General features: G+C 44.1%; 1 protein-coding gene across 7 annotated transcripts in view; it reads right to left on the reverse strand.

The window, feature by feature from the left end:
• Window positions 1–26,749, reverse strand: part of CDH8 (cadherin 8) — a 414,305-nt gene that overhangs the window by 387,027 nt on the left and 529 nt on the right. For 4 of the 7 annotated variants that reach the window (XM_061593588.1, XM_061593592.1, XM_061593591.1 and 1 more), the window contains exons 2-3: window positions 20,101–20,283; window positions 17,315–17,399 (exon numbers count right to left, since the gene is read on the reverse strand). The gene's annotated coding sequence lies outside the window, so the exon portion shown is untranslated. Of the gene's footprint in view, window positions 1–15,217; window positions 15,317–15,462; window positions 15,821–17,314; window positions 17,400–20,100; window positions 20,284–22,244; window positions 22,313–26,749 lie in introns of those variants that run through there. The other 3 variants (XM_061593593.1, XM_061593595.1, XM_061593594.1) reach the window with 3 other exon arrangements.

The raw sequence follows: 26,749 nt of genomic DNA on the forward strand, positions 1-26,749 counted from the left end.
GCCTTCATCAGGGGCTATAATGCACAAATATAAAACCGAATTACTCAACTTTAAACATGAAATTACTACTTACAGCATTGTTTCACCATGTTAAAAAATTTTTTTAAAACATCTTTATACTCACATACCACAAATAAGATATCTTAGTTATTCAGTGTTTTGTACAAAATCAATCTGGAGCAGTGTCTCAATATCATCAAATAAATCTGGTAAAGGTTTAAGTTGCCCAAAACTGTATATAGGCCAAACCAGCAGACCCCTAAAGGTACGGATTGGAGAGCATCTAAGTAATATGAGACGCAAAAGATCAGGTGCACCTTTAGTGGACCATTTTATTAATTGTGGATATGCTCTTATAAATTTCAAATTTTGGGTCTTAGAAAAGATATATGCAAATAATTCGTGAGAAAGGAACTGTCATGGATTCTGAAGTTAAACACTCTTTTTCCCCACGGGCTGAATGAAGACTTAGATTTTCTTCCCCTTCTGTAAGGTGTGATATTTTCACATGATCCCTTACAGACAGTTGCAGCAAATTTCCTAATCAACATTCCTCCCAGTACAAGTGATTATAATTATCTTGGCGTTTTCTACTTAAACCTTTACCAGATTTATTTGATGATATTGAGACACTGCTCCAGATTGATTTTGTATGAAACACTGCATAACTAAGATATCTTATTTGTGGTACGTGAGTATAAAGATGTTTTTTTACAAAAATTAACATGGTGAAACAGAATGCTGTAAGTAGTAATTTCATGTTTAAAGTTGAGTAATTAGGTTTTATATTTGTGTATTATAGCCCCTGATGAAGGCTGGAATTCATCCAACCGAAACGCGTTGGGCAAAAATTTTATAATGTTCTCAATAAACAAGATTATTGATCATCATTCACCCATGTTGGTCTTTCGTCATCCTGGGGTTTCCCCCCCTTTTTTTCTTTCTCACTGGATAGTTGCACCACTTCTATCCAAGCAAGAACACCAGCAACGTAATATGAGCTGATGCCCAAGTGGATGCTTGTTTACAACTACAGTAGGGTCCCACTCACATGGCGGGTTACGTTTCGGACCCCCGCTGTAAAGCGAAAACTGCTGTAAAGCGTAACTCATTGAATAGAATGGTGCGCGAAGCCTGAAAACAGCCGTAAAAGCGGAACAAGCACTGTATGAGTGGGGCTTTAGTCTAATTGCATCTAATTGAGACTGCTGTATTAGCAAAGTGCTGTATTAGCGAAGCACTATAAAGCGGGGCCATACTGTAGAGGTGGAGAAATCGGCCCATTTTAGTTGATTTCTGTTTCAAATATTTCTGTTAAACACATCTGTATCAGTGCATCTGTTTGTAATTTTTTAGAGGCCTTATGAAAATTCATCAGCATTTTGGTGATATAGTATAGAAATAGATATATGTATACATACACACACTTCTCCCTGATATAGGGCATTTGTGTTTTTTTACCGATATATGCAGTTTTACACACACTTTTCACTAATGTACACATTTTTATACACATTTTTCTTTCACTGGAAAAAAATATTGCAAAATTCAGAGAAGTGTAAATTTTGAAGGATAATGGCATTTTCATTTGTAGACATGTTTTGGAACGTGTGGATTAGGTAGGTTCATATTAAAATCAGAATCAAACCCAATTCTCCTTACCCTTTTTACAAGTCACTATTTTGTTCTGGCACAAGCTGATCTTCCTCCTCTGCCTCTCATTTCCATTACCCTACCCTTCTGTCAGTCTCATCTTTTTGGTTTGTCATCCAGGGGGCAAGCCCTACACCTCATTTTCATTTATGTACACCAGAGGTGGCTGACATGTGGCTCTTCAGATGTTGATGCTCTACAATTTCATCATCTCTGACCATTGGTCATGCTGTCTGGGACTAATGGGAATTGGAGTACAACAGCATCCAAAGGGCCTTAGGCTATGCACCCCTGATGTCCCACCAGCACCCTGCCATCTGTATTGTACTGTATTTTTGGTTGATGCCATCAGAGGCCACTTCAGGAAGTTGTTGGGGGGGGTTGCCTGAAAAGTGGTGGGAAAGACAGAATTGATAAACAGTGATAACTTTACGATTAGTGCTACAGAATTCACTGGCAAGCCTTTCCAGCAGACCTTTCTTGGAGTATGCCCAAAGAAACACCGTGGAAAGTTACTTCTCAATAAACTAGCCTAAGATTGTGTTGTTCTTTCCTCTGGTTTGGTAAACGAGAAAAATGCAGTATGGTTTGCATTTTAATGTGAACCTGCCTAATTCATACTTCCTAAAACAGCTGTGTTGCAAAAATATGGCACATTGATTTTAAGATTGTGTGTGTGTGTGAAAGTTTTGAAATTTTAAAATTAACAGGTTTATCTATACGTATCTCTGGATGAGAGACCTATTCACTAACAGGCAAAAAACTGTTGCGATTTAAGAATGCATCTATAGCCAATGGATATTTTTATCAAAATATAAAAATCATGGACATTTGGCAGCTATAATGAATGCACAAGGGGAACAGGAGACCTAACTACCTCTCTGAGATATTGTACTGCCCTACAAATTTGTAAAAGTCAAACACAATTTGGGTTGGTCTTTCACAGTCCAATCCACTTCCTGTGTAGCTTGGAAGAATTTGGTAGTTTGCCTAGGAGTGGTGTTTTGCTTTCCATTAAACATTTATATAGCACTCTGCAGCCTCCCTGGCTGCCTGAGCTTCCTGGAAGGAGGGGTTATGGGAATGCTAGTTTTTCCTAGAGTACACCCACCGAAGTTAATGGAATTGCCTAACTTAAGTTCATTAATTTCAGTGGGTCTGCTTGAGTAGACCTTTGTTGGATACAACCCAATGTCCTCCTGTGAGCTTTAATTGAAGCACAGGAATCTGGAGAGGCTGGCTACCAAATGCCTGAGATTGATGTGCTCACTGATTTTATTTTTAAAAAGAAGTTCTTCCCTTTACTTTTTTTAAAAACAACAACACTGATTTCTTTAAAACTAAATAAAAAGACTTTACTTAAAGTAATAGCAACAAAAAGCCGCCTAGCACCTAGTAGGCAGCCTCCCTGCCTTCTTGTGCTTACTGAAAAAGCACTGCTAAGGGTTATCAATAAAGGCAAGCACCCGGGAAGGCTGCAGAATGCAGGCAATCAGAGAGACAATTTGTGGATTGAAAGAGGCGATGCTCACAGACACTGCTTGACCACCTTTCAAGCACAAGAAATCCTGCACCTTACCCAGGAGAATTTCATCAACATGTTTGTTTCCCTTTGGTAATTTTTGCATGCCATTGATTTTATCTTTAATTGATAGAATGCTTCAAAAAATGCAGTAGAAATGTTTGGCACAACACTATCCCAGATAGCTTTGAATTAGTTCTCACTTGCATCTGTGTCATTAGATGACTGCAATGCCACAGGACCACTTACTTACGTGAATGGGCCACTGCTGTCTTATCACAGGTTACTCTTTCATTTTGCTTCAAATCATCTCCGCCACATTGCATTTAAACAGGTAGTTCATGCATTCAGCAGCCAACCATCAACAGTACAGAAGGCTCTTCCCCTGCCCAGCCTCAGAGAGGTATAGGTCAGCCATGTAGTGGCAAATTCAGAAGTCCAGGGTCCCTTCATGATAGTCACAGCCACACACCCTTCCCCTTTCTTTCTTTTGCTGCTGTCTTAAGAATGAGATCATTAATGCCTTCCCCCACAACAACAGATGTCCCTAGGAGCCAATCAGTATGAAAAGGCAGAGTGTTAGCTACTGAAAAGAGTCTTCTCACTGGCTGCTCACCTCCTTTCATTCTGATTGGCTCCAATTAGCAGGAAAAGAAAAGGAAGCAAGTTAGAAAACGTTTCTCACTGGCTAGCATATTCCCCTTTCATGCTGATTACTTCATAGGACACTGGAGACATAGGGACCCTGTTGGGACCCTTTTTAATCCAGGAGGTAAGAAAGGGGATTCTGTGTAAGTTTGCTGAGAATGGATTGATCATTTGTATGCTTATTGAGTTCAATGGGATTCACTCCCCTGCAATCAGGCGTAGGATAAGTGAAACTGACCATGGGGGGATGGGGAGGGGAGGAGGAAGGGCAGAGGGGAGGAGGGGGAGGGGAGTAGATGGGAAGGGGAGGGGAGGAGGAGGATGGCAGGTTTGATCATTTGCATGCTTATTGAGTTTAGTGGGATTTATTTCCCTGCAATCATGCTTAGGATAGGTGAATGACCACGGAAAAGGAGAAGATGGAAGGAAGGCTGAAGTTGGCGGAGGAGGAGGAGGAAGGAAGAGGGGAGAGGAGGAAGAAGGGAGGAAGAGGGGAAGGAGGGAGGAGGGAGGAAAAGGAGAGGAGGAGGAGAAAGGCAGATCTGATAATTTGCATGTTTATTGAGTCCAATGGGATTTACTCCCATGCAATCATGCTTAAAATAGGTGAAACTGACCATGGAGGAGGAGGGGGGAAGGAACAGGAGAGGGAGGAGATTGGAAGGGGATGGGGAGGGGAAACAGGGCAAAGGAACAGGGAGGGAAGGGGGAAGGAGGAAGAGGGAGGGAAGTGGCAAAAGGGAGGCCACTGTGCTTAGACGTATTGCAAGCAGGATATAAGTGGAGGCAGATGCAACCCTATAAACAGATAGCGCAACCACTAAGTCTGCATTGCCTCAAAAGAGAGCAATTACACCCCAGAAAACCTTAACTTCAACTCACTCACAGCTTGCTTGCTCCTTTCTGAATATGGCAAACATGGCTCCCTGTTCCCTTTTACTACCTGGATGGAATTCATTTCCAAATATTTTATAGATCATTAGGGCTATTCTTATTTATCAAGGGACATTAGAATTATTTCATTAAACCCCATGCACTGAGCTCAAGATGGCCAAAAGTCATTTTTTTAAAAAAATTACCACCACCAAGAGCAGGTCTGCACAGTTTTTTTATGTCCCAAACCAAATGCAGGCCACTAACCATGTATGACAGCCCCTTTGGGCTCAGTACATCTTCTGTTTTTGCTGCTCACCTGGGACTTGAAACGCAGGGAGCTGTCAGTCTCCTGGTAAACCGCAATCCACTGCTGGGTGGCCTGCATTCAGCTTGATGAGTTATAAGTTGTGGTGATTTTTTTTTTCTGCTCAGTGAAAAACAAAATCATCCAACTTTTGTTCAAAGGATCTTTTACTTAGAAATATCCTTTGGACCCTACATTCCAAATCTTGTATAAAATTATATAGTACAACACAGAGTTTATAGTTTAGGATAACTATTCATTCTGACATCTCTCTCTCTCTCTCTCTCTCTCTCTCTCTCCTTCTTTGTTAAGAAAACCCAGAGGTCAGTAGAACAGTGAAGGGAAAGAATTGCTAAAAGAAATAGGTCATGATACATCTAGGAACTGTTTGGTGCTAAAAAGGGAGTTAAAAAAGAATGTGTGTGTTTTTATTGGAAAATGGCACTGCCATAACAAATTACCCTTTGTGGTTTATCACTTTACACAAAAGTCACCCATCATGTATTAATTGAAAGAAGGGTGCTTCCTGCAGTTCCCTAGAGTGGGTAGGGATGGGTGAATCTGTCAATTTCAGGTTCTCTTGGTTTCTCATTTTTCCAGTCTTAAATTTAATTCTGTACATTTGCACATCACTTGGCGTGTGTTTGTGTGTGTTTTAAAAAGGTCCTCATGACATTTCATCAGCATTTTGTCACAAATTCCTCCTAATATACACATTTTTGTATGCAATTTTGCCTTACACATTTTTTGCAAAGCAATTTTATCTAATGCATGTTTATGTTATTTTCACTAGTATATGCATTTTAGGCACATTTTCCCCAAGTGCATGCATTTTTATACATATTTGGTTGGAGAACTGCATTGCAAAATTTGGAGAAGTGCAAATTTTGAATGACTGCAAAATTCAACGAAATAACCATTTAGAAGCATGGCTGTGTTTTGGTCCATATATCGTTCCAGAAATTGTGAATTAGGTTTTGCTGTTGTTATGTGCCTTCAAGTCAATTCTGACTTATGGTGACCCTATAAATCAGCAACCTCCAGTAGCATCTGTTATAAACCACCCTGTTCAGATCTTGTAAATTCAGGTCTGTGGCTTCTTTTATGGAATCAATCCCATCGCTTGTTTGGCCTTCCTCTTTTTCTGTTCCCTTCTGTTTTTCCCAGCATGATTATCTTTTCTAGTGAATCAAGTCTTCTCATTAGGTGTCCAAACTGTGAAACAATGGAACAAGCTGCTGGCTTGAGAATGAGATCCTTGCTAATGCCTTCCCCCACAACAACAGATGTCCCTAGGAGCTAATCGGTATGAAAAAGCAGAGTGTTAGCTACTGAAAAGAGTATTCTCAGTGGCTGCTCACCTCCTTTCACTCTGATTGGCTGCAATCAGCAGGAAAAGAAAAGGAAGCAAGTTAGAAAACTTTTCTCACTGGCTAGCATATTTCCCTTTCATGCTAATTGCTTTGTAGGACACTGAAGACATAGGGACCATGCTGGGACCCTGCTCCCAAAAAAAAAACAAATGGCCCAAGCCTGGACAACTACATCCCTGGTCTAGGCAGGGATCTATTTGTGGACGTGGCTGGGCAAGTCAGGTGGAGGAGGTGGCATGCAGTGACACAGGGGTGTTCGGGCTTTGCTATTGTATTCAAATCAGCTCTGCCGCCCCCATCCACTTCAGTCTCTAGCCAGCACCCTGCTTGCTCTCCTTACAATCTGGTATTGAAAAGTACAGGCTCAGCTGGTCACCTTTCAGGGGTGAATAGGATTGTTTTTTTGTTTCATGCACAGATAGACTATGCAATGTGGGTTTGGGTTTTTTTAACGTGCTCTCAATTAGGAATGGGGGAGAAATGCAATTCAGTTCACAGCTAAAGTTGAACCCACTTAATTTGCACTTTCCAAACAAAGTGAACAGAAATACAATCATCCTTTGAAATTCACACTTCTCCAAACAAAATGGACATATTTGCCAATCCCTAATCTCTCTCGAGGATCTGGGGAGGTAACAGTATGGGTGCACTAAATGAAAAGCTCATTTGTTCATAATAGTTCATAGTTCATGTACTGGTTCATTGGTCACACAAGCAGAGATATGCAGGAAAGGGTAAAGGGTAAAGGAACAGATGAGCACTCTGGGACATTTGCAGGAAAATAGTGATTTCTGAGACTTTTGCCCTGGGATTTGGGACCCATGAGCAAGGTACAGATCAGTGTCGAGTAGGGATGGGCGAGAATTTCAATTCAGTTGGCATTTCAAGCCAAATCTATCAAATTTGCACTTTCCAAAACAATATGAGAACTGAAACTCAGCCATCCTTTGACATCCACACTTATTCAAATTTTGTGATGCAGTTCGCCAACCAACCAATGCTTACAAAAATGCACATGTTAGAGGAAAGTGGGCACAGAAAAGAATATGAGTGAAAATAGCATGCAAAAATGCCTTACATGACAAGAACTTGTCTGGAAAATCAGTCAAAACTGCCTACAAAAATGTGTTTTTAGGAGAAGTTCACACTAAAATGCTGGAGAATTTTCATGGGGATTTTTTTAAAAAAAAACCCCATTGTTGCAGAAATGCAAAGAATTGAATTTAAGATTAGAAAAATTAAAAACTGAAATAACCCAAATTCACAGATCTTTCCTTCCCTCATGTCAAAGCTAACCTGTGTCACTCACTCACTCATAGTTGTGAGCATCACGGAGGTGTGAATCAGTTCTCTCTCCTCAGCTGAACAAGTAAGATTTGGGAAGCCATGACTACCGCATCTTGAACAAACAGGGTGAGCTCAAGGTAGCAGTCAATCGTTAGTAGCAATTAGATTCCCTCAAATGTTTATTCCATGCAGATCTGTTTTGCATTAATAAAAATAGCCCTAGTTTACCCCAATGATGGTTCCCTTATCTCTTTATTTCACCCTGCACTTGCAAATGAAGTATGTGTGAATAAGGTATGTAGAAATACCCTGTTTGCAGCAACACCCGTTGGTCACATTGCTAGCTTATATTCTTAAGCATCCATATCTTGCACACCACAACTATTAAAATGCATTCTAAGTGGTGTTAGCCATCATAGCAGAAACAGAAATTAAGGATACAAATCATTCATTCATCTTACATGCGCACTTTAAAAAGCATTAAACAGTTGAGTTGAAAATAGACAGAATCAGCTCTCAGATGCTTGAGATCAGTTTCCTGATGGTGCTGTTCATCCTTGTACCAAAAGGTGAAGGATTCTTAATCAAATCCCCTTTTCTTTCTTTTCTGCTGCAGTTTTCCTGGACAAAACTTTTAGCCCTCTTCATATCACACAGGCTAGCTTCACCAAATGCCTGCCAATCTCTCCTCTCTCCCTCTCTCTCTATGACCCATGCTCAGTTTTATGAGGGAGCATTACATAATCCAAATGCTCTCAGATCATTTAAAAGGCCAGGGGATGGGAAGCAGGCTGCGCCAAGCACATTAATGACAAACAGATTTCCTTGCTACTGAGAAACTGTTAACCAGTCAACGCCTTAGGCTCCACTTATCACCGGGGCCTTATCAGCTTGAAACCTGCTTGTCCTGTTCTCCAGGAAAATTGCTTCAATATTAATGGAGGGCACATATATCATGTTGTCTTATCACTTTCCTCTGTCATCTCTTAGCGCATGACACAAAGCGTTGTTGTCTCAGCCTTAATTTTTTTTTGGCTTCAGACAGCATTACATGTCATGTGCATAATTAAAGGAAGGAGCATCAACAACCTTCTTTTGTAACAAGGCAGAGTCTGAAATCAAGATGTTAAGTGACAATTAGTCTCTTTAAGAGAATGCATGAGATTTCTCTCGATAGTTGGATCGTGGAAAGAACAATTTGACAAAGATGCTTTAGAAGCTACTGGAACATGATGATAGGTTCTGTTGGGGCTATTCTAGGTAGATCAAAGAAATTTGGCTAATATCTCATATCAGCAGACCAAATTAGGAGCTAAAACTGCAGTCCTCAATCTGTGCCTTGGAGGCATGTTCAGTGAAGCAAGCAGGATTTATGTGATAATTTTTTTAAAATTCTATAGCACTCTCATCATACTAGAAGTTGGGGGTCACCTAAATCAGTGAGATACAGGCCGCAATCTAATGTAGAAAAAAGCATGATACAGTGAATGGGTTTCACTGGGTTTTACTGTGCTTTCATTTTCAATCTGATACAGACTTACCACTACACTTAGTGGAATAAAATTTTAGGAATGAGATTTAAGGCTTGGATTTTCATTGATAAAGTCAGCCAGCATTTGATCTTAGCATGTCAGTACAGAGAAAAGGAGTAAAGAAAGAAGAAAGAAGTGACTCATGCTACTTTATATATATAAAAAATATGCAAAATGTGCATTTCAGGGCAAACGGTTTGAAAAGAATTGGGGGAAAGCCTGCATTTTACAGGAAAAATGCACACAAAATGTGTACAATTTACATGTAGATTTGCCATGTGTTCTTTCAGAAAGTCCACAAACAAATAAAAAAAATAAAAGGGATAGGATGGACCTGTGGTTGATTTAGGCTGGTCTATTCATCTCATCCCTACTTCAGGAAAGCATGAATTTCACCAGAGGTTAAAAAAAATGGCCATCCCTTCTTCATTTGAACATCAGAAGGTAGCTTTTATCTGGAGCTAGTAGAGCCTAAGTGAATGTCTGAGTAGATGGGAATTTTTAAAGAAATTCTACATCTTGAATGTGCTAGCAAAGATTAGATGGATATTTACACAATCCTAAATCAGTTCCTCTCCCCCCCAACACACACCCATGCGCATCCAGCCACATCAATATTAGGAGCATAAGCAGTTCCTTTATGTTGAGTCAGACCATTGGTTTGCCTAGCTTAGCACTGTCTTCACTGACTGGCGGGAGCTCTCCAATGACTCCAGACAAAACTCTTTCCCAGCACTGCCTGGGACCTTTTTGCATGCAAAGCATGTGCTCTGCTGCTGAGCTACAGACTTTTCCCGTAGTTATGCTGCTAGATATGGACTTTTTAGTAGGATAGGGCGGTATACAAATAGCCTGAATGTAGCAAGTTGATTCTTAATATTGTCTCCTTGAGCAGTTACAGTTTAAGGTATATGTGTGTGTGTGTGTGTGCGGGAAAGCAGGTGATTTTCAAAAGTAAAGCTTGCAAATATCTCAGTGAAACTCAGTTGCTTGAATTTGTGTAAAGGTTATGTAAATGTGATTCAGCCAGCTTCATTCAAAGTTCTTTAGCACAAAAACTTTTTTTGGGGATCAGGCTGTAAACTATGAGGAGGTTTACATCTTAAATGGCATGCCTTGAACTCATTTCTGCTTCTGACCTTCTACAGTTGCCAGGTTGATCTCATTTTCTCTGTCTCATTACACCTGCATCACATCTTCAGAGGTCACATTCTATAGTTCTAGAGACTTTTCAGTTTCCACATCCCAAATCTCAATCAGTCAAAATAAAAAATGTAAGGACCAATTAAGGTTGGTTTCCAAACAAGGAAACATTGAGTAGATCTGTATGATTTACAAAACGTCTCTGTATTGCCATGCATGTGTATTAGATGTTCCAGTAGTGTTCATGTCCTTAATGTTATTGCTCTTAAAATTGTACATTGTACAGACAGCAAAACAATGCTCACTCTTCCTTTCATAACCTGCTTGTAGGCTTCAAGAGGTACCTATCTAGCAACTGGTGGGGGCAAAATGCTAGACTACATGAACATTTTGGCTGATCCAGCAGATGTCCTTACATTGGTGCTCACTGCTAGCATAATACAGTAATATTTCTATGAACACAATAATCAATGGCAAAGACAAAGAAACCATATCAGCTGAGTTAAAGTTAGGTTGTCCATGTCAGGCATTTCTCAAGGGTTAAGATGTATACACCAGAAGATTGAACAATTGTTTCCTGCACACTGGCCTGGACACTAAAGAAGGAAACATACAGAACACATATATTTGTGTGCTTCTTTCTCCCATAAAATTCAAAACCCTTACTTCGAAGGATCACCAACTGACAAAGCAGTACTGGAGTGACCGTGCTTGAAAATCTCTCAAGAGGTGGAAGAATTACTTACATGGGTCTTTGGATATGACGGACAAACAGATGCACCAGAACCCAGGCAGACATTCCACATCATGGGTGAAATCCCATTCTCACCCTTTGCTTTGTAATTTTCATGGTCATTTAAAGTTCATTCCCATACATTGAACATGGAGAGAGGGGCAGGATTCTGGAAATTTAACACCCTGAATCACCAGCTACTCTCCAACAGCATATTACTGTGAAATTGTGATCAAGTGGATTAGCCACTGGTACGAACAAAGGAGTTATTACCTCTATTTTAAAATTGGTCTTCCCAGGTTCTTTAGCCACCAAATCATATCTGAAGGGACATTAGGTGCATGTTTAACTTTTACATTCTGTCCCTTTCTAATATTTCCCTGCTTGGGAGCCTGGAAAGTTAAAATGCATGCCCAGCTGGCTACCATGTTGGCTGCCTGATATACCAAGTGGAGTCAATAAAGGCAAAGATCTAATCTAAGTGGCTTCTTGTTATGCAACCATCCTTACTTAGAGGTTAGCTTGAGCTGCATATTCGACTTTCCACTTGAAAGCTGCCTCATTGCAAAGCAATGTTTTCTTTGAAAGATGCTTAGACATTTATGTATGAAGAGCATCAGCATCCGTTTCCATCCCAGACTAGTCATCCTTGCTGATAACCGCTTGTTATGAGTTTTTAGAAAAACCACATGCATTCTCCATATGGACACAACCACTTGTCAAAGAGACATTTCTGTTCAGAAAAGTTGGATGGCTTCCCCGCTGAAAATGCTTGTCTGTCTGTGCCAGCAAAGACCACCAGTTTTGCATTTGTACATGATCTTTATTAGCAGCAAGTCCTAAAGTGAGAGGCAAATTCTTAGTTTCTCTGATTAAGAATGTCCAGGTGGTGTCCTTTACTGGGAGAGAAACAAATTCTCAGTTTGAAAAGTATCTAACTTTTGGAGTAAAAGTACTAGACAAAGTGCATATGGAGCTAAAATTTATTCTCTCACCAGCTAGCTGGGACTGGGCACCCATGTGACAAAATGTGTAAATCACCTGCTATTTACATAGGATGTGGTTGCATGTATAAAGTGTTTATGTGTGTGTGTGTGTGTGTGTGTGTATGCAAAATATGTGGGTAGAATGCAACCTAACTGCATGCAACATCCCTACCCCATTCCTCAAATAAATAAAACTTGCAGAACACACTCATAATATTCAATACATTTGTGAATTTTGCAGAGGTAAAATACAACTAGGCTGTTTTACAGGAATGTAAAAGAAATGATGAAAGAGATTTAGATGGAGACTGGGGCTACCTTAATCCTTTTATAGCTTCTGGGAGACAGTTTCAAGCAAGTATGGGCTGGTAAGGGCTGAAGTGTCCTCGAAAAACACACTAGGACACATCATCAAATCAGTATTCCATGCCAGGGTGTTAGGAAGAGCAATATTTGTCTTCTCACTTTTTTTTTCTTTTTAAAGAGGAAAGCAAAGATATGGCGGTTTAGCAACCGCATGTAAAGTATGATATGGAGACATATTTTAACCAGTATTTGCCAGCAACTCTGGTGTTTTGTTTTAAAATGATAATTAATCCCCCAACCTGTAAGGGAGAGACCAAATTCCATTTAATTAAAAGCAGTAACAATTTTCTCACAAAATACAGCTGCCAGTTATCTCTGATTTCAGAAGGCCCTCAAGATGCAACTAAGTACAGGTACTGGGGTGGAGATAGATAGATGGACAGCAGATATTCCATCCTATAACGTAAGCATTTCAGGCAAATGGTGTGTGTGTGTGTGTGTGTGTGTGTGTGTGTGTGTGTGTGTGTGTGTGTGTGTGTGTGTGTGTGTGTGTGTGTGTGTGTGTGTAAGCAAGACAGGAGTGTATAAAGAGCAATTTTGCAGGGAAAGGGGGAAATCAGCTGCATTTCACAGGGAAGGTTGTGGTTTACATAGCAAACCATGAAACCTAGCAATAATGTTGGGTTGACAGAAATGGACTGTGGCTTAATTACCCCTTGTCTTCGGTATAGGTTCCCCCCCTCATCAAATATGGAAATTGGCTTAGTGCTAATTCTGACCCTCTGCTCCCATGGAGATTTCCCCAAAGACAGCTAAAAAGTGCATTCAGATCCTTGGGAACGCTACAGTTCCATATGACAGCAAATTTGTAGTTTCCAGAGTGGGGCAATTCTAATTGCACTTGCCTTGCCTTAATTCTAGGAGACTTCCTGCTGAACACTCTGTCCCTTGAAGCACCACATGCAACAGCACAGTCCTAAACTTGCTTACTTGGAAGTAAGTCTCATTGTTGTCAGTGGCATTTCAGTAAATGCATAGGACTTCAGTCTTGGCCCCTGTCTTCAAGTAGCGCCTTGCTGGGAATATTCACAAAAGGGTGGCTAAAGTTAAGAGGCTTCTCTATAGCTTTGCTGGTTATCAGTGACAATCTTTAATTGGAACTGAAGTGAGCAGCTGTTCCATCCCTCCTAATGCAAACATTATGCTAAGTTTTGAGTCCATGGGCAGTTAACAGTAATGGGTGTCTTACAAAGAGTCCTTTCTCAGTGATGCCCCTGAGAATCAACAGCCACTGGATCTTCCTCCCTTACCACCTCTGCAGATCAAATTATTTCAGGATATCATCAGCCTTAAGCATAACTCTGTGTGTGTGTGTGTGTGTGTGTGTGTGTGTGTGTGTGTGTATTCCTATATCCAGAAAGAGGAAGTTAAAGATGGGACTGGGCTTAACAATGTTTGGTACCTGTTGGCATCCATGGGCTGTTTTTGATGTCTCTTTGGAAAGATTCTGCCCAAATCTGCAGGCTGAGTTAAGACTCTAAACCTTACGGAATCCCTGTTTGCCAACATGGTTACTCCGCTGGTGATTTTTTTAGAAAGAAAATGCACACATGCCGCTACCTGCAAAAATAAGGACCTAAAGCAAATCCCTGCTTACATATCCCCGCATTTGAGCTGCTCTGCTCTGTTGCCTGTGCTGTTCCACGGCTGAACAAAATGTTCTGCTATGGCTCACTGTAGCCTGGCGGGGAAGACTATTTGACAGCTTGATTGGGATGTTACTACCCGGTAGCTGTTAGATACAAGCAGGAATGTAAGGGAACATGTTATTCCTTCAAGCCTTCTGGCTCTCCACCATCAAACCCCCCCCCCATGTTGAAGGGGTTAGTAGAGAGAGTGAAGCTTTAGGCTTTCGGGGGTCAACTGGGTCCTCCGTGTCTTCCTTGGAGAGGATGTCATTATCAAGGGACTGAAGCTGACAGCGGGAAGAGGGGGTTTCTTGCAAGTTTCATCTTTATATGGCTGCTGCATTTCTAAGGTAGGCAACTGAGGATGGCTCTCTTTTTTTCTGGAGGGAGGGGGGCAACAACTTGTAGAAAAGGGGCTTGGGTGCTTCGAGAAACCAGGAAGAGACACATTCACTTCCCGAAGCCCCTGATTTTTCTCAACCAAAGTGGTCTAAGATATCACACTACATTTATTTTAAAATAATAACAGGGGTCATCTTCTCTCCGCGCTCCCTTTCCTCCCCCCCCCCAATAATCCTCGCATCCACCATCCCAATTCCCCTTTCATTCTACATATCTGGCTGATTGATGGCTGGTTGTCTTCTGGGGAGGGTATACTCAACCTATCTGGCTGGTTGTTGTTTTTGGAGGGGAGAGCAATTCTCAACACCAACCAGGCAGTGTATTTCAAGCATTGAATCCCGGATCTAACAACCAGCTGGTGGCAAAGAGATCAGTGCTTTAGTGTACTAAATTAGAGGTGGGGAGGGAGAAGTGGGGGGCTAGAGAGAGCTTCAACCTCTCCACTACCGGTAACCCACCTCGACAGTAAAAGTCCTGCAGAAAACAAATGGGCATCTCTTGAGATGTTCCACCACTACAACCCTCACCCTCATTTTTTTTAAAGGAATTCCCAAGAAGATCCAGTTCCTAAGTAGGCAAAACTATCATCCGAGCTATCAGAAGAGAGAGAGGGAGAAAGGTAGCTGCAGACGAAGATGAACAGCCCCCTTCCCATTTTCACCTTCCTGGTGTTAGTTAGACTCGACCCTTTCTCACCAAGGAGAAATCTGTCCATCCCTCTCTCCCCCCACCCCCGGCCAAAAAAAAAAGCAAAAGCTACCTACTGCCTCGCTGCTGCTTTTTCCCACGGAGCTCCAAGAAGAAACGTCTTGCTAACTCCCTCTTCCGCGGTTGAAACAGATGCGATTTCCACCGCCCCCCACCTCAAAAAAAAAAAAAAAAAAGAGAGAGAGAGAGAGAGAGGAAGATTCGTCTCGAAAGGTGGCTACTTTTTTTTGGTGTTGTGTTGTTTTCAGGGGGAGGCAAACCTTCTCCAGCCCGGGCGAGTCTGGCCAAGCGCGCCTCGTACCTGCCTCCGACCGTCTTTCATGCTTCTCCGCGCGGCTCCTCTGGCTCTCGCTCGCCCTCGGTTTTTATTCCTCCCCCGGGGCCGCCACTGCTGGGGGCGGGGGGGCGAGGAGCGGCGGGGCGACTCGGGGCTCGTTCTGGGCAAGCTGGCGGCGGCACAAGGCGGCGGAGTTGGGTTAGTGCCGGCGCTCCGTCTCCCTCGGCGAGGCTCTTCGGCGGTGGCGGCGGCTGCAGCAGCGGCGGCGGCGGCGGCAGGAGCAACAGCCCATCTCCGGCCGGGCGAACGGGAGGGAGATCCCGAAATCAATCCGCTCGTTCAGCCGCGCCGCCGAGCCGCTCGCTCATTCGCGCCGCCCTGCCAGCCTGCCCAACGGAACTGTGAAGCGATGTGGAAGAAGGGGGGGAAGTGAGCGGGGAGCCTCCCCTGACAGCTCTTATTGGGCTGATCTTGGAGGCAGGTCCAAAGGCTGGGGAGAATGCCGGCGCGGAACGCTCGCTCGCTCCATTCCCAGCCAGCCAGGCGCGCTCAACTTTCTAGTCCTCTTTATGGTTGCTTTTTTGGTTCTGTTTTTAAAGAGCGCTTCTTGCCTTCCTCCTAAAGCCCGTCGACAGCCAGTTTGGGGGCGATTCCTTGGCAACAGCACCCCTCTATACACATACACGCCCTTCCTCCTCACCTGCACTACAACTCCTACCGCATGTGAAGAACTCTCCTGCTGGTGATTCCTCGCGCCCGGAAAATCGGAGCGAAAGGAGGAGACTTAAGGCAAAGGGGGAGGGAACTGGGCATCCGGAGTGACCCCGCCACCATCAGCACGCCAAGCCTGTGGATTACCAGCCTTGCGCTACCCAGTTCCTTATTTGCGTGAAAGTTCAATCACTAACAAAGAAGAAAAGTTGACAGCTACAGCAACGCCAAGCCAAATTTAACATGCCCCTGAACCCCAAAATATATAATGGGGTACCCTGTATGATATATCGCTGTAATCAGGAGACTCTCCCGTCAAGACTGACAATAAATTTATACAATCAAAATCATCAGGATTCTGATATTATCATAAATACATGATGTCATAAAATCATAACAAATAAGTAACTGGGGGTACACGCCCCAAAATCTGCTCTGGGCCAGGACAAATCATATACCCCAGGAAAGGGGAGGGTGTCCCCTACGAGATGCCACTGCGTCCCATCCGGCCCAGAGGTTCTGTTGGGCGCAGGGCACATGGGAGGACATCTATGCAAAATCAAACTGGACAAAAACACGCAGAAAAAATAAGTAACTGGGGGTACACACCCCAAAATCTGCTCTGGGCCAGGACAAATCATATACCCCAGGAAAGGGGAGGGTGTCCCCTACGAGATGCCACTGTGTCCCACCTGGCCCAGAGCTTTTGCTGGGCTCAGGGCACATGGGAGAGCATCTATGCAAAACCAAAGCAGACAAAAACATACAGGAAAAAATAAGTAACTGGGGGTACATGCCCCAAAAACTGCTCTGGGCCAGGACAAATCATATACCCCAGGAAGGGGGAGAGTGTCCCCTACGAGATGCCAGTGCGTCCCGCCTGGCCCAGAGCTTCTGCTGGGGAGGGCACCCCTACGAGGTGAAGCAAACAAATGCCTATATAGCAGATTCAAGAACAACAAATGGACTTATATTCTGATTTATGCAGATCATTTACTATTGGCTTATGACAATCCACAAGACAAGCAAGAGTTAGTAAATAATCTAAGCAAGGAAGTTGAAGTGAAATGTCTAGGTGACATCACATACTACCTTGGAATACAAATTGAAAGAGAGGACAACGGATCCTTTCTTCTAAACCAAAAACAAAAGATTCAAGACCTACCTGAGAGTCTAGGGCTGAAGGATGCACATCCAGCACCTACACCAATGGAAGTAGGATACTTGAAACCAGACCAGAACAATCAACCCTGGGAAGACAACAAAAGGTACAGACAAGCTATAGGGAAATGCCTGTACATCAGCACAATGACCAGACCAGACGTGGCGTTAGCAGTGGGATACCTTTGCAGAAAAACCAGCTTGCCAAACAAGAAAGACTGGGAAGCAGTCAAGAGAGTGGCAAGATATCTGAAAGGCACTGCAAACTTGAAACTAAAGCTATCAGCTACTCAAGATCCTAAACTTCTAGGATATGCTGGTGCTGACTGGGCTGGAGACACCAAAGATTGTAAGTCAACCAGTGGAAATTTGTTCTACTATGGACAGTCACTTATCTGTTGGACAAGTCGAAAGCAAGAGACTGTAGCACACTCATCTACTGAGGCTTAATACGTATCAGCTGATGAGGCATGCAAGGAAATGCTGTGGCTACACAAGCTTCTAGGTGACTTGGGCATATCTGAACCAGAGCCTATCAGAATACTTGAGGACAATCAAGCCTGCATAAGACTCACAGAATCAGAAGGGCAAAGTTCTTGCATGAAGCACATTGATGTGAAGTTCCACTATCTAAAGAACATAAGGGAGAAAGGACTTCTAGAGATGACCTACTGTCCAACAGAAGAGATGACAGCTGATGCTTTGACCAAGCCATTGGGCAAAGTCCGACACCAGAAGCTACGAGGCAAGATGCACCTTGTAGAATAAACCAAGTCCTCTTTGAGAAGGGGTGTTGGAATGTATGAGGTTCAACTCCAACTTGGTGGGTTGAGGCTGCATGGGGTTAATAAGGGTAGCTAGAGAGAGCTAGACCTCTTGCTGGTTAAGGCTATACCTATCCCTTTGATCCTGCCGTCTCTTCTCTTCCTGCTAGTCTGATAAGCAACAGGATGTCTGATCCCAGTTCCTTCCTGCCTCTCTCAGTTCTTCTCTTTCTCTCGGGAGGGGAGCAGACATCTTCTCTTTGTCTCTCCTCTCAACCAGGATGAGAGCTGCACTGGGACCAGTGCAGACTGCTCATACATAGTTAGTTAGTTAAATGTAAGGACTCTTTCCTATCAAGCATGTACTTCCAGAATAAAGTAGTTGTTTCTTATTTTAAAGCTTAAAGTCTCTGTCTGACTAATTTGCAGGGAAGGTAGAATATTAGCAAAGATTCATACACACACACTAAGCTCGCTCAATACTCTCCATTCCGCAGCGCATACACAACTTTGCTACACATCTCAATAAAGAGCAAATTCTGACAGTACCCACCCCAAAAACTGCTCTGGGCCAGGACAAATCATATACCCCAGGAAAGGGGAGGGTGTCCTCTACGAGATGCCGCTGCGTTCCGCCTGGCCCAGAGCTTCTGCTGAGTGCAGGGCACATGGGAGGGCATCTATCCAAAACCAAAGCAGACAAAAACATACAGGAAAAAATAAGTAACTGGGGGTACATGCCCCAAAAACTGCTCTGGGCCAGGACAAATCATATACCCCAGGAAAGGGGAGGGAGTGGAACGGAGGTTGCGAGATGTAAAAGCCAAACGTGGGCTGGTGTAGGGAATTTGGAAGCCTAATGAAAAACCATCTAACAAAAAACGTGCGACCGCTTGGTTCGGGTAACTGTCCAGGAGGTGTTTTAAAACGTTTAAATTAATTGGGGAGGGGCCCTTTTCCTTGATTGCTTCCTGTGGGGGGCTGTTTCTGGCCTCCCTGATAGTCCCTACCCCCGCCCTTAAAGGGCCTGTTCCTGGGGCAAGTTGCACTTGAGTGCATTGCCCCACATATGGAGCACTCGTGTCAAAAACGGCACGGGTTGCAGGTGCAGGATCCATGGGAATTAAATTCCCAGCAGAACAGCCATTGTTGAACCCCTTGCCCCACATTGCTGTGGGGCAGGGGAGCTGACTGTTTGCCGAGTAAATGCCCGCTATCCGCTCTGTCCCCAGTCATGGCATGAGTTGCTACCATGAACTGCAGCCACAGCTCAGGTTCCTTCCTATCCCAGGGGAGTGTCTTATCAAAAGCCACCCGCATATGGAAGACTTCATCATAGGATAACCAAGCCAGGCCAGAAAACTCTATATACGCCCTGTAAATAATATCTAGATACTTCAGGAAAAGGGACCCCTCAATGGCTGCTTTTCCATGACTACCCTCGCGTAAATCATTTAGGCAGGCAACCAATTATACCAAGTTCGTTCAACCCTTTTATGCTTGGGCCTCTCTGGCTTCACATCTCCATCCCCATCTTTATTTCTCTTGGGCAGTTCCCTGTAAAGAAGAGTGAACAAGTCCACATACTCCCCATGCCAAATCCTCTCGTTAGTCGCAGGGAGGAGGTGAAATCCCAATGAAACAGATGCCTCCCCAAACGGAATGGCACCTGCAGCAATTGAACTAAAAGGGTCCGTAACTCCCACAGGCGCTGAGACAGCAGCCTGTGGCTCCGTCGCTGTAGCGGGGGGCTGTTAGGCCACCATGCTGGAGGGAGCAGCTGATAAAGCTGAATGCCCCCCAGCATGCTGCCAAACTTGTTGGCAAGCCGTTTGTAGAGAAGGTGGCCTATTTGCTTGAGCTGCAGGAAATCCTTGCCTGACTTGTGGTGTGGAGCAGACTGGAGTGGAGGATTGTCTGTCCTGTCCTGGGGGCCCCAGCCCCCAGGGCGGCCAGCCCCATCCAGGCCACCCACTTGGTTGTATAAGTGTGGGTGCAGGTGCAAGTGTGGGTGCAGGTGACTCACCAATCCCAATTCCTGGCCTAGGGACCTCCATAGTTCCGCCATCCTCGGCCTGGGACTGTGATGCCTTGGATACCTGTGCCTCCGCAGCTGGTTCCGATGATGCAGGAGGGGGGGAAGAAGCCTCTACCCCCCGAACTGCTGCTGATGCCGCACTGGGCCCCGCCTCTAGCGCGTCCAACCTGGCTAGAATCAATGCAGTGACATTAGCACCAGCACCCACTTGTTGGCCATATGTGTGCCTACCCCGTGCCTTAGCCCTTCTGGGCCTGTACATAGCTGCCGTACCTGCAGCCGTCCCTTCCCTTGCATTTGACTCCCCAGCTGGTGGGCCTGCCTTCTGCTTCTCCAGTTCCTCCAGCCACGCTAAAATGGCTGCCCGAGGTGGCGTCTCGTCTTCCTCCGAAGACATTGCCACAGGAGGGTGCTTGGGTGTCATCCTGCAGGCCCTCCCCTTCCCTTTGGGACCCCCTATACCTTTTTGGGGGGCATTGTAAACTTAAGCCCACCCAATATATCCTCCCCTTTAATGTTTTACCCCACTAAAAGGGGTCTAACCAAAGAAAGGGGGCAAGCGGGCTCCCTTCAAGCCTAGCTTGCAGTGTAGTATTTATTTGTATGGGGGGGGATAGGCAGGCGACCCAACTCTGAGTTGCCCTTCTTATGGAGGCCGTGTGGCATCAATGCCGGTAGCACTTCCAATGGGCCACAGAGGCCTCTGCTCCACCCCCTGTGGAGGTGGGCAGCCTCGGAGAAAATGGGCCTGTAAAACCTGGCCTAGCCTTTACGGCTGCCGCTTGGGTCTGGCCTGGTCCGCCGCTGCAGCTGCCGCCAACTAAACTCAGGCCTACGAGGTCCTATGAAGCCTGTGTCCCATGCCACAAAATGACGCCAACCATGCAGCCGTTAAAATGGCCGCTACCGCAAGTCCCACACCGCTCGTCTCTGCTCTGCTGTCTCCTTCTGCCATCGCGAGCCAAGAGGAGGTTGGAGGGGGTGGCACGGGCTTAAATAGGCCCATTGGCTCCGCCCCCTCCATGCAGCATGTCACACGTCATCTCAGCACAACACGCGACGCTGCCCTTGCCCCAAGTGGCCTCTGCGGCTTCGCCCCCGGCCGCAATTGCACTGCCGCTCCCCAGAGCTTCGCAGGTAAGTGGAGCTACATATGTGCACGACTAGATTACAACAAACATCTTGTCCGTGCCCTCAAGCCTCAAAAACTTAAACAGATCCCATAAAACTAGGTAAGACTCCATTGGACATCCATCTGATACTGTATCAATAGTATCAATTCAAGTTGGCATAGGTTTTATCTTCAAAGTGTTTTAAAATTTGTCACAGCATGACTCAAGAGTGCAATCATTCAATTTGCTGGGGTATATGAGAATAATCACCGCACCACTTGGAAAAGCAATGCTGGATGGCTACTCAAGGCTGTGATGGAAGCAGCAAAACAAGCTTCTCTGCAGCCTTTACTACCATGCAGTAGGTGCAGTTATGTGCTCTAGCACATGTCCAGTTGGCTTCACTTTGAATCTTACACCACTTGCACTTTAGTTTTCGTTGTCCTGGTATACCGCAGAAAACCAGGAAGCAATCTGGGCTCTACAGTGCAGGACAGGACAGTTGGGAGCAATCATGTCAAGTGCCCACCCCCATCTGCATTCCATAGTGACACAAAGACCTCAACAGGATCACCACTGGCTTTGGTTTTGGATTCCATAAGTCTCCAAGGGCAGACTATCTTAATAGGTCCCCCAATTCTACCGAAGGTGACTAGTACTATAAGTCCAAGCTTTACCAGAGAGTGGTCTGACAGTAACAATGGGGTGAGTTAAGCCCCCCTCAATGTCCAGATTGCCCTGTTCACACACTGAGGCAAAGACCAAAACAAAAGTATGCCCTTCCTTACACTTTGACCCAGACAGACAGCCTCATGGTTGCAGGCCATGAAATTCCAATGCAGCTTCAGTGTGGATACTGAAGTCCCTCAAAACAAATGTAATGGGGTTCTCAAGCTTGAGACCATCTCTGCCTGCTCAGTTAGGGTGGGCAGTACACCAACAGCATCCCCAGTCTGTCTCATTGCCCCAGTGTCATGTACAGGCCCTCATAGCCAACAGCAAGACCTGTGTCTCTCTTACAGCCCTTCCTCCAACAATGGTCCAATATAGAGGGCTGCTGGAAACTGCTGATTCACTTGTAGTCCTCTCCAAGAGAAGCCCTCTGACCAGTTCAGCAAGTCTACTCAAGAGGAAGAAGACGCCACAAAGATGTAGCAAGCAAATAACAAGCACAGTCTCTCAGTTCAGGTGGCTGGTCTTACTTCTTTCCCTCCTGCTGCTCTGGCTTGAAGCTACACCTGCTGAAATTCCTTCTTTTACACAACTTTTAAAGGTGACATAACCCTGCCCTTTATTTTGGATCTGGCCACTCTAGTGACAAATTGAAATGTAAAAATCAAGCAGATTTATAACTGGTTTTCAAAGCACTGCCCTCTCCAACAGCCCAGGGTCTGACTGCGTGTTACACACAAGAGAAAAAAAAACTTTAACCCATATTCTTACTTAGTCAAACTGAAGGCCTCAAAACCACCATTTTGACATTGTAATGAAGCCTAAGCACTGCCTGGGTCAAGAAATCACAAGCCTGGCTCCCCTTATTGGCTACAATCCTGAAAGGGTGGGATTAGAGGCCAGAGCCTGGAAAAGTTATTTTTTGAACTATAACTCCCATCAGCCCAATCCAGTGGCCATGCTGGCTGGGGCTGATGGGAGCTGTAGTTTAAAAAAGTAACTTTTCCAAGCTCTGACTAAAAGCTGCTATACAGATAGGTTAAAAACCAGAGTAAACAGTCGCAGGGGGGCTGACGTTTTGATGTATATCTAGGAACCAGATGACCTAAAAACTTAGGGGTTTTTTTAAATTGAAGCTGAAAGTCCGGAGAGTAAGGTAGGGGTGGCTCTGGGTGTCACCCCCCCTCTTGGTGTCACCCGGGTGCGGTCTGCACCCCCCGCACCTGCTTAGTGACACCGCTGGGAGTAGGGGTGTAGTCATGTGTGTCCTCAGGGGATCTTACACCCTTTACTTTTTTTGGGAGCAGAGTCCTAGCAGGGTCCCTACGTCTCCAGCATCCTACGAGCCAATCAGCATGAAAGGGAAGTGTGTTAGCCACTGCAAAGAGTCTTCTAAAATGCTTCCACATCCTTTCCTGCTGATTGGAGCCAATCGGAGTGAAAGGAGGTGAGTCAAACACTGAGAAGACTCTTCTCAGTACTGAACACTCTCCTCTTTCATGTTTATTGATTCCTAGGCATTAACAAAGATCTCAATCCCACAGCAAAAAATAAAAGTGGGGAAGCATGGCTGTTATTAAAATGAAGGGACCCTGCACTTCTGAATTTGCCACTACACTACTGATCCTGAGTGCGTGTTGTTAGCAAAGGCAGGATACCAGCTTTAGTTGTTGTCATGCCTGCAAGAGGACAGCACCAGAAGCAATAATTATTCTGAAGGATTACATTGGAGGGTTTTTTTCTTATCAAAAAAAGATCTCATTGATGTGTCTTAAGGCCGCAATCCTATAGCCCTTGACTGGGAAGAGCAGAGCAATCAAACTCGGGGGTAGCCAGTGGGAGGGGGGGTGGCAGAGCCGGTGGAAAGCCCCACGACATCCACTTGCTGCTTGGGAACTGCCTGCCTGGTTGAATGCAGGCTCCATTGGGAGCTGCAGGTGGGAGTTGGAAGGAAAGAGCCAGCTCCCACAAATAGCCCTACTGAAGAGTCAGCAGTCCCTGTAGAGAAACAATGGAATTGTTTTCCTCTGCCAACCTTTTTGCCGGTGGAATTCTCATGTGGATTGGGACCCAGAGGAGGGCTTTGAGGGAGTGCTCAGATGCAGCATAAGTCCACCCCCAATAGCTTCACCACCACACGCCCAGAATGCCCCATTTCCTAGGCTATTGGATCCCTGGTGGTACTGGGACAGGGTGTTTTTGCTGGCAGATCCCAGTGGAGCCCAGCAGTGCTGGGAGCCTGCCAGCTCAGCCAGGGAGTCTGCCACATCTAAATCCCCCCAGGATGGTATAAACTCAAGTTGGATTTGCTTCCTTAGTCAGTTCTAGGCGACCATGAGATAAAGATACGTGTAGAGCAAGTCAATGGTAGGGACGGAAAGATCTGTCAGTTTTGGTTATTTTCCAATCTTAAATTCAGTTCTCCACATTTCTCATGAAAATGTTCAACCACTTTGTGCTTCCCCCCCTAATAAACACATTTTTGTAGGCAGTTTTGACTAATGATCAATCAATCAATCAATATTTATTTCGGTCACCGACCAGCCAGGTTTTGAGTAATGGACACATTTTTGAAAATGTTTGTTGTCATACTCCATTTTTGCATGTTATTTTCACTATGCACACTTTCCCCTAATGCATTCATTTTTGTAAACATTGTTTGGCAAACTGCATTGCAAAATTCAAATAAATGCAAATTCAAAGGATGGATGCATTTTGGTGCTCATGTTGTTTCAGAAAGTGCAGATTAGATAAATTTGGCTTTAAATTCAGACTGAATCAAAAAGCTTACCCATTCCGAGTCAGTGGTAAATGCTGCCTGAAAGTGGGTCATTCGAATCCCTTCTCAGTTGTCGGGCTCCTCCAGACACCCTGTTCACTGAACTTTCATCTGGATTTGCTTGCACAAAGCTTACATTGAGGCTAGATTATATCAAGTCTTTACCAAACATTTGTTCTTATTTGTTTTCAGGGAGGTTATGACAATGACTACTCATTCTGCATTGATCCTAATTTGCTTGCGGGGTGTTTATATATCTTCCCATTAATCATACCTTCCTCCCACACTTCTGAATGCATCTCCCCATCACTTTTAAAAGTTTACTTTTAAAGAAAGTGAATTTGTTTCACTAGGGAAATAAACAAACAAACAGAACATTTTAACCCACTTTAATTGTGCAAAGCTTCAATGCCCAGTATGTGCTTGAATCCCTCCTGCAAAATATTGACAGTGTGGCTCCAAGATAGTACTCTGAGTAGGAAGGTTGCAGGTAGGGATGGGGGAGAAATTCAGTTCAGCTCGCATTGAAAGGCAAATCCAACTAATCTGCACTTTCTGAAACACTACATGAACTGAAACACAGCCATGCTTGGAAAGTCGCCCTTCTCTGAATTTTGCAATTAAGTTCTCCAGCCAAGTAACTTGTACAAACATTGTGCATAAAATGCACACATTCATGAAAATAACACACTAGATATATTATATTAAGGGAAAGATAATTAGTGGGAAATATGCTTTGCAAAAAATATGCATATTAGGCAAAATTGCGTACAAAAATTTGTATATTAGGAGAAATTCACACTGAAATGCAGATGAACTTTCATGAGGGTTTTCATGCTCCAGCCCTGTTCAGGTTGGCTACAGTGACCCTGGTGTCGGGAGGGAGGCTCCATAACTCCTCTCTACCACTAGTCCAGCAACATCTGAAGGGCCACAGGTTTCCCACCACTGGTATATAGGATTGCACCTTAAAGTAGATGCATGGATACGAGGAAGGTAGCAACATGCTTTTGGGTGATGGAGACAATGACATGAGAGAAGGTTTAAGAATTTAATTAGGGAAATGGGGGCACTTGCAAAGCAGATAAACATACAGATGATGAAGAGAAAGGAATGTATTGGAAGAGAGTGTGATTTTTTTAAAAAAAACAGTAATAAAATGCAAGATGTGGCAATGGACCCATAATGCGTAGAAACAGCTGGCCATTGTGATAGGTAGGGTTGCAACAGCCTTTAATCAATTAGGTACATCTGTCTTATTAAAACTCTGAATAGGGTAAACAAGGCTTTATTATTATTATTAACAATTTTAATAGATGGCATTGTAAAAACTGCAGATGGCAAGCAAGTACCATTTTAAAAAGAGATGAGTGTAAAGAAATGATGGCAAGCACCATCTTCAGACAGGGATTTTCTTTCCCTCCTATCCTATGAGAGAGAAAGAAAGACTCTTCTATGCCTATGCCTGCTACAACTTATACAAAATGGAAATGGACTGCCTTCAAGTCGATCCCGACTTATGACAACCCTATGAATAAGGTTTTCATGGTAAGGGGTATTCAGAGGTGGTTTACCATTGCCTTCCTCTGAGGCTGAGAGGCAGTGACTGGCCCAAGGTCATCCAGTGAGCTTCATGGCTGTGTGGAGATTTGTACCCTGGTCTTCCAGGTCGTAGTCCAACACCTAACCCCCCCCCCCAGAGGATACACTTCTTGCTTCAGAAATACTGCTTCTTGCATTCTTGCTAAGAAATACTATACCCATGTTCAAATTTATATGTTTAATCAATAGATGAATTGCTTAATTAATAAAAAACTCATATAATTAAGAAATTAAAATCCAACCCCATTGATAACTTATCAATAATACAAGCTGCAATCCTCTAAACACAATGGGAGTAAGTCCTATTAAACTCAATGGAGCTTGATTCTGAGTAGAAAGGTGTAGGATTGCACTGATGCTCTGGCATAAGACATGCATTTCCTTAATGTACAGGTTGTGCAAGTATAATATAATTAACAGTGGTAATGTTACTTTTTGTTGTTGTTGTTAAAGTGATTTGTGAGCCTGGATT

Source organism: Rhineura floridana, chromosome 13 (assembly GCF_030035675.1).
Source record: "Rhineura floridana isolate rRhiFlo1 chromosome 13, rRhiFlo1.hap2, whole genome shotgun sequence".
Lineage (NCBI taxonomy): Eukaryota > Metazoa > Chordata > Lepidosauria > Squamata > Rhineuridae > Rhineura > Rhineura floridana.